General features: G+C 46.7%; 1 protein-coding gene across 10 annotated transcripts in view; it reads right to left on the bottom strand.

The window, feature by feature from the left end:
• ATP2B4 (ATPase plasma membrane Ca2+ transporting 4) overlaps positions 1-5,778 on the bottom strand; it is a 99,840-nt gene extending 94,062 nt beyond the window's left edge. For 4 of the 10 annotated variants that reach the window (XM_069074628.1, XM_069074620.1, XM_069074619.1 and 1 more), the window contains exon 1: positions 5,334-5,471. The gene's annotated coding sequence lies outside the window, so the exon portion shown is untranslated. Of the gene's footprint in view, positions 1-5,333; positions 5,473-5,603 lie in introns of those variants that run through there. The other 6 variants (XM_069074618.1, XM_069074627.1, XM_069074626.1 and 3 more) reach the window with 5 other exon arrangements.
• Positions 5,779-7,794: the final 2,016 nt, after the last annotated feature.

Raw genomic sequence — 7,794 nt, 5'->3', positions numbered from 1 at the left:
GGGATAAGAGACATATCCTGTGGAATCCTTGAAGTTCCCTGGCAGGTGGCTGCCTGGTGAGAGCTGAGTTGACCTGAGCTGAGCCAAGTTGAGCAACTGGACAAAGACATCTTCCCCTCCCTCCCATCCCTAGACAGCAGGGAGGGGGAAGGGAGGAAATTCAACCTCCTTTTCTCAGGGATCTCAGAGAGATAATGTGGTTTAATGGAAAGACTAATGGACTGAGGGTTAAGAGACCTGAATTCTAATATCAGTTCTGCTATTAACTCCATGTTTGACTTTCTGCATATGGATTCCCTTCTCTGGATTTTAGTGTCCTCATCTGGAAAATGGAGGCCGGTAATGCTAGGGGAGGGATTAGGTTAGATGATCTAGCTAGAAAATTCTAATTCTGGTCACCTCACTGCCTCACTCCCCACAACCACCACATTTAGTATGTGCCTCACTTTTTCAACCTCCACCTTGGCAAATACAATCTAGCTTATTAATACCTTGTCCCCATCAGATTTTGTTGTGATTTTCTCCTAAGATCAAAGATCACTGCTATCTGACTCAGTCAGCCCTTCCCATTGTTGCTAGGAAGGGCAGACATTGGCTCTCCTTATTTTGCAAAAGATGAAATATGATGCCCTGAAGCATTCTAGAATTAAAATCTTCCTCCAGAAAGTAAGGGGCTGCCCTGGGATAAACAGTCTCTTGTGTTAACCACTAAATTTATCTCTAGAGAATATAATCCTATGGTTTAGCTGGAAGGGGTCTTAGAGGTGATCCAATTCAACTCCCCTCATTTTATAGATGAGGACACCGAGGTCCAGAAAGTCTAAGTCACTTGCTTAAGGTCACACAGTAAAAAGCAAAATCAGGATTTGATCTAAGTACCAGGTGGCACAGTGGATAGAGTTCTGGGATTGGAATCAGAAAGACTCCCCTTTCTGAGTTCAAATCTAGGCTCAGACAGTTACTAGCTATGTGACCCTGGGCAAGTCCCTTAACCCTGTTTGCCTCAGTTTCCTCATCTGTAAAGTGATCTGGAGAAGTAAATGGCAAACATTCCAGTATCTTTGCTAAGAAAACCCCAAAAGGGGTCATGAAGAGTTGGAGGAGACTAAAAAATGACTAAACTCTACTTTACAACTCTGTCTTGTACCATAGTACGTTTCATTAGGGACTCAAAACCTTGCACCCTGCAATTTAACCTTGAGACCTGAGTTAGGGATGGGAAAGAGCAAAGGAAATACATAAATCTCAGCCAGTTTAAGTTGCCAAGAACTTAGGAAACTGGCCGGGCTCATGGCATAGAGGAAGGGAAGGCAGCCAGAGCATCTATCCTTCAACTTCCACACCTCCTTGGCCAGCACATAGATTAAAGGCACAGTAGGAGAAGAGACAATGGGGTAAGGCAAGTTACTAGGCTGGACAGGTCAATCAGCTTGGCCAGTCAACTTTCCCAGTTTAGGACCCAGAATGAGGGGAATGGAGCTGAAGTGAATGGGCATTGGGAAGATTCCTGGTCACCCTTATCCTGCCCCAAACCTATTTCCCAGGACATGACAGATATATCTATGATCATTTCATGACACTCTAATTATGAAGGCTCTGCCTGTACCATTACCATCCCTCTTACTTGAACTATCCCTCTACCCTTCTATCAGCTTGGCTCAGACCAGCTCAGCTCTAACTAGGCAGTCACTTGTCAGGGAACTGGAAAATTCCTCAAGATGTTTCTTTTATCCAAGAATTTATTCCCTGCCCCTTAAACTTCTCTAAGAGGGATTTTCTTTTTTCTCTTCTCTTGAAGCCAAGTACAAGGATTGGATTCCAGTCAACTGGATCCAAACTCAGGGACTTGTAGGTCTACCCTCCTACAACCCTACCTTTTCCCTCATATGTTTTTTTCCTATTCTGGGAGGGTTTTGCTCCAAGTGAGGTGTCACAACTCCCCCTAAGGTACTGAAGACAGAAATTCCTCCAAGGCTCTAAAGGTGAAATTTCAGACATCTGTGACAGGAGGAGGAAAAGGTGGGGTTTTTTGTTTTTTGTTTTAGATAGGTTCTGCTTGGCACCTCTCAAATTACTCATATGAAAGGCTGGCCTTCCTCCCAGGATTAGCTGACCCCTAAGTTTTTTCAGATGATGACAGAGCTCCTGAGGGATGAAGGGGTAGGTTTGGCCCTAACGCTTCAGCTGGGGTCACTGGATGATACAGGTGAGAAAAACAAACAAACAAAAAAACATAATGTTTCCCCAGTTACTCTCAGAAGGAAGATGATTTTTTCTTTAGATAGAGAGGGAGGGAGGGAGAGAGGGAGAAAAGGAGAGAGGGAGAGAGGGAAAGAGAGAGAGAGAGAGAGAGAGAGAGAGAGAGAGAGAGAGAGAGAGAGAGAGAGAGAGACAGAGAGAGAGACAGAGACAGAGAGAGAGAGAGAGAGAGAGAGAGAGAGAGAGAGAGAGACAGAGAGAGAGAGAGACAGAGACAGAGAGAGACAGAGAGAGAGAGAGAGACAGAGAGAGAGAGAGCTCACATTTATTAAACACTTAGTATGTGCCAAGAAGGGGCAGCACGATGAATAGAACACCAGACCTGGAGTCAGTAAGACCTGAGTTCAAATTCAGACTCAAACACTTACTAGCTGTGTGGGACCCAGGAAAAGTCCCTTAACCCTGTTTGCCTCAGTTTCCTCATCTACAAAATGAGCTGGAGAAGGAAATGGCAAACCAGTCCAGTATCTCTGCCAATAAAACCCCAAATGGGTCACAAAGAGTCAGACATGACTGAAACGACTGAACAACAGCAAAACGTACCAAGCACTGTGCTAAGCCTTCCATCCCACTCTCCCTTAACCCCTCTACTCTTTCCTATAGAGGTCAAATTCAGGGGAGTTATCTAACAACCAAATTACCCTCCCCTTCTCCAAATAAAGCATCACTGAGGCAGAAGGGACCTTTATTTAGCATCATCTAGTCCAACCTCCTAATTTTACAGATGAAGAAATTGAGGCTAGAGAAAGGAATCATCAGTTTGCCCAAGGTCACAGAGTAGCAAAGATAGGATTCAAACCCAGAACTTCCATCTCCCAATGAAGTACACTTTTCCCACTATATATAACATAACATGAAGGTTCTTTTCCATCCTCTGCCCTTCGGTGAATCAGACCCTTATGTCCTTTCCTATACACATTCCAGCTCCCTTTATTCACCCTAAGGACTCTCCTCAATGGCATTTTAATGTGTTCCTCCCCCCTCCCCCCACGTCCTCAGCTACCTCACACCCAGAAAGGACCAGACTGCCTCTCACATAAACCAAGCTTCACTAGAAGTAGGAGGAGCAACTTTTTCAGTCTCCCTCCTCCAAGCTTGCGGCAGAAACCTCATCCGTAGAGGCACCTGATCGCCTCTGCCCATACTCACCTGCACCTTATTCAATAGCTCATCTCTCCTGAATTCGCGGGCACACACACCCCTCTCTGACTGTTCTAATGACACCTTTATTTAGTCCATACCTAGTGCCCTCCACTCATCAATCAGAGCTGAACCCCACCCTCCAAACCTTCATGCCACACTTCCTTCAGCTTTCCCAGGGCTGTGGCACCCAACACCTCACAATCAGCGCTAACGTATTATCTCTTCTCTGCAAGGTGGCCAACACAGTCTCTCACACTATTCCCAATACTCCCTCCTGCCATCAATGCTTAATGCCCTTCCTAACCAACACCCCAGGTCCAAATGCCCCTCCCCACACCAGACAGCACAGTTTAGAAAACCTACTAGCTTATCCCCTTCTACACAAAAAGAGGATAATCTGGTATGTGTGGTGGGAGGGGGAGAGGGAGGGGTCCTGGATTGGCGGAGAAGCGGCGCAAGAGAAGGGCATGTTGAAGATCAGTTTCTTGCAGACTCTTCAACCCACCAGATGACGCGTAACTGAATGGGATTTTATATTCCCTCCTTGGACTCCCTTCCTGTGTCTATCTGGAAGCCTGCCTATCCCACCATCTGATAACTGCCCCCTCTTCCCTCCCTCCCACCCCCGCCTCCTCCAGCACCAAGCCTGCAAGTTACTGTGGGTCCTGCCCTTATGTGCCAGAGGGAGACACTTCAACCTTGTCCAGTGCACATTTTACTCTTCGCGGCAGTGGTCAACACCATCGTTCGCCCTATTCACTTCCTATCAGAGCCTCTGGAACAGCTGGGGGAATTCTACAGAGGGACTAGAAAGCAACCTTTCAAAAAGATTCGTTCATGGGGGGGGGGGGGGGCTTTAAAACTCTTAAATTTGAGCTCCTGAGTAAGCCTGACTTAAAAAAACACAGCAGCCCCGAGGTTGTCCCTCTCCTTTCAGGGGCTCTCTCCAAAGATCCTGGTAGCCAAAACCAAATGGACAAATCGTCACTTAGCTTCACTCCCCACCAACCTTGGTATCTATTCCTGAAAAATCGCAAACTTTCTGACTTCAACTGAATATGCATACATTCCACATTTCCATTTGGGAGCAGACCTGTGGGGCTGCACCCCTCGAATACACTCCTACAGTTGGTTTTCAACAACACAATCTCTCACACTCACGCTCGCGCGCACACACAACGGTACAAGGGAACTCCCTGCTTTTTCCACAGCTAATTATAGACTTGAAAGTCTGAAGCGCTCTGAGACTGTTTTGCAAGAAGCAGAGAGAAAGCCGCTGAGGTTTCTAGGCAAAGCCAAAGAAATTCAATTTGCAACTCCCCCCTCCGACCCCCTAACTCCTCCGAGATGCCTTTCCCACCCCCACCCCCCTCCTCACCCCCTTTCCAGTCCCCACTGCGGCTCCTCCTCCCAGCTGAACATTTCTCACCGGGTTATTTTTTTCCATCTCTCTCTTTGGAGCTTTCAAGAAAAGGAACAGACGCGGAAAATATTTTTGCAACAGTTTTCCATTCTGCGTCTCATTCCCGAGCCAAGGGGGGGGGGGGGGGGAGAGAAATATATGCATTTTCCAAAGAGCTTTACTCCCTTGCCCCCACCAACTCCGGACTGCAAGAACAGAGACATTTACCCCAGCCCTCAATCTCACCCCGATCCTCCTCTCCCAACGCTGACCAAAACTGAAAGAAGAAAAACAAACCAATCATTTGGTGCCTCTGAACTGAGTCTGGGAAAAGAAGCCTGGAGAAATCTTTGCACCCCAAATCAAACGGCCACCCCCCCCCCAAAAAAAAAAACCAATCTCGCAAACCCTGACCCACCCAAAAGCATGATAAAAAGGGAGAGTCCGGGGAGTGTCAGGAGGGATGGGAAGAAGAAAGAAGCTAGCAAAGTTTGAAAAGCCCAAGTCAATTCATTCTCCACAAGCCTACCTCTCCTCCTAGCAATAATCCAGACTTCTCCAAGCCGGAATCTCCCTGCAGGCCTCCATAGAGTGAAGGGGTGGGGTGGGGAGGACCACCCACCGGCCCTCCTAATATAGTAATAATTGCTAAAGATGCCTGTTTGCTTGCTCGCCTTCCCGGTTTGGGTCTGAGAGTGTGCTGGGTCTCCTACTCTAGCCCTCCAAGGGAGAAGGTCCTTGGGAGTCCTGGAAGAAAACCGGTGGAGGAGAGGCTGGGGTGGGTTTCGTTGACCCTTACTCTTTCCAGAGGGATAGTCCTGGGAAGTTAGTGGGGCCCCCCCAGCTCTGGACGGTCTTAACGGCAGATCTTTCTTCAGAAAATGCTTGTCATGGCAACAGTTAGTGCCAACCCCTGCCAGACTCGCTCTGGCTCTCTCTCGCTGTCTCCCAGCGCAGGGAGAGGAGGAGGAGGAGCAAGCAGGAGAAGTAGAGGTGGGACTAGGCTGCCAGCCCAGCGATTACTCTATTAAGGTGGTCTGATTCTTTGGCTGCTTCCTGGCATCTTTTTAAGGGGGAATGAGGGGTGAGAAAGGGGAGGAATCCTTTGCGATCAGCCTGGGGAAGCTTGGGAGAGGGAGAAGAGCGGTAGGGACTAGAGAAATGGCGGGGGGGAGGGGGGAAGAGATGTTCAGCCGTTGGAGCTCTGGAAAGAAGGAAAAAGGGGGGGAGGGGGAGCTAACTAAAGGCTGTGAGCTTTCTGTGCCTTTCTTAGCAGGTCTGTCACTCTCTGGACTTCGAAACATTCAGTGTGGACTTCGAAAACTCCCTGACGGTGCTAACAGCCTGTAGCTAGCTCCGTAGGAAGAGAAGAAAAGTTTACTCGGACGTACACACACATCCACACTCATCCTCAGTGAGATTTCATACATACATGCTCACATCTACGTCCTCCTCCTTCCCATTATGTACACACACCCGCACGTATGCACCGACAACCACACACGCACAACCGCACAAAAGAACCTTTGACCACACACACTTGCACGCTCAGAGAAATGGCTCTTATCATTTACCGAGTTTCCTCCACATGCTTTCCCAGAGACACCCACTATTTACTTACAGTTGCACATATTCAGTCCCTGATGCATTCATACACATTCCCCATTAACTCACACACATATTTACTTGCTGACAGAAGACAGCCTTAACACTTAGGCTATTTATGCCATGGAAACAATGACCCACCACTTACTTTCCCTTCCTAACCACAGAACTAGGGAATAATAGACCTGAAAAGCACCTAGTTCCATCCTCTCATGTTATAGAGCTGGGAAACTGGCTCTGAAAGTGACTTGTCCATGGTAACAAAGCCAGTGTCGGTTCTGCCTTACTACTCTCATTTCTTAATTTGTTCACACTCTCTTGGTGACCCCATTTGGGGTTTTCTTGGCAAAGATACTAGAGTGATTAGTTATTTCCTTCTTCAGCTCATTTTACAGAAGAGGAAACTGAGGCAAACAGGGTTTAAGGAACTTGCCCAGGATCACAAAGCTAGTAAGTGTCTGAGGCTGAATTTGAATTCAGGTTGAGGCTGGGCACTCTATCCACTGTGCCACCCAGTGGTTCTCATTTCTTCTGGTCACCTCATAGATTTTAAGTTCTCTGAGGGCACAAGTTATTTCATTTGTTTTTGTCTCTGCATCCCAAGGGCCCAGAACATACATTTATCAATATTTATCATCATCATCATCATCATCATCAAGCAGGGCTTGCTTATTATATTCTTGTTGAAGGAATGAAGAGTAGAATATGTGATGACTCAAATTCAAGAAAAACCTGTATTACTTATAAAATGAGTATAACTCTAATAGAAGGGAAAGAGCCAGTGAATCACCAGAATGGCCTCTATTCACCCAGCCTCCATGTCCTCTTTCTTTCTCTCCATTCACTCCCACCTACCACTTCAGGGAATCGTCCCACACTAGAATGACCTAGCAAACGTCACAAGCAGAAGACCAGGACCAGAGACATTTGACCTTAGAGCCCTGCAGATCTGGGAAAGGAGACCTCTCAATCACCATTGATCCATGATGCCCCACTGGGGTTTTCTTTCTCCTTCATTTTTCTTTTCTTTCATTTCTACGGGGTATAATTTGTAAGATACAGAAAGAAAACTGAGTCTGCTTTTCTCAAGGATTTCTAAAAGGCTAAGCATCTCAGTCTACGTGTAATTAAATTAGGCCTGTTTCTTGTGTGTGTGCCCCCATAGTGGAGGGGTCCTGGTTAAAGTGTTAATGGAATGAATAATGGGTAGAATCAATACTTTAGTTTTATTTCCTGCTCTAACACCATTTGATGTATGACTTTGGGCAAGTCACTTCACCTTTGGATATGTTTTCTCATCTGTAAAAAATAAAAATGAGATGGGATTAGATGGTCTTTAACGTCCCTTCTGGCTCTAAGCTCTCGTGATACATGCACTGTTTTGA

This window comes from Petaurus breviceps, unplaced genomic scaffold, assembly GCF_028583685.1.
Source record: "Petaurus breviceps papuanus isolate PSGF00001 unplaced genomic scaffold, PetGlider_PUasm1.0 90895, whole genome shotgun sequence".
In the NCBI taxonomy this organism is placed as follows: Eukaryota; Metazoa; Chordata; class Mammalia; order Diprotodontia; family Petauridae; genus Petaurus; species Petaurus breviceps.
This window is presented reverse-complemented; position numbering and strand designations above follow the sequence as displayed.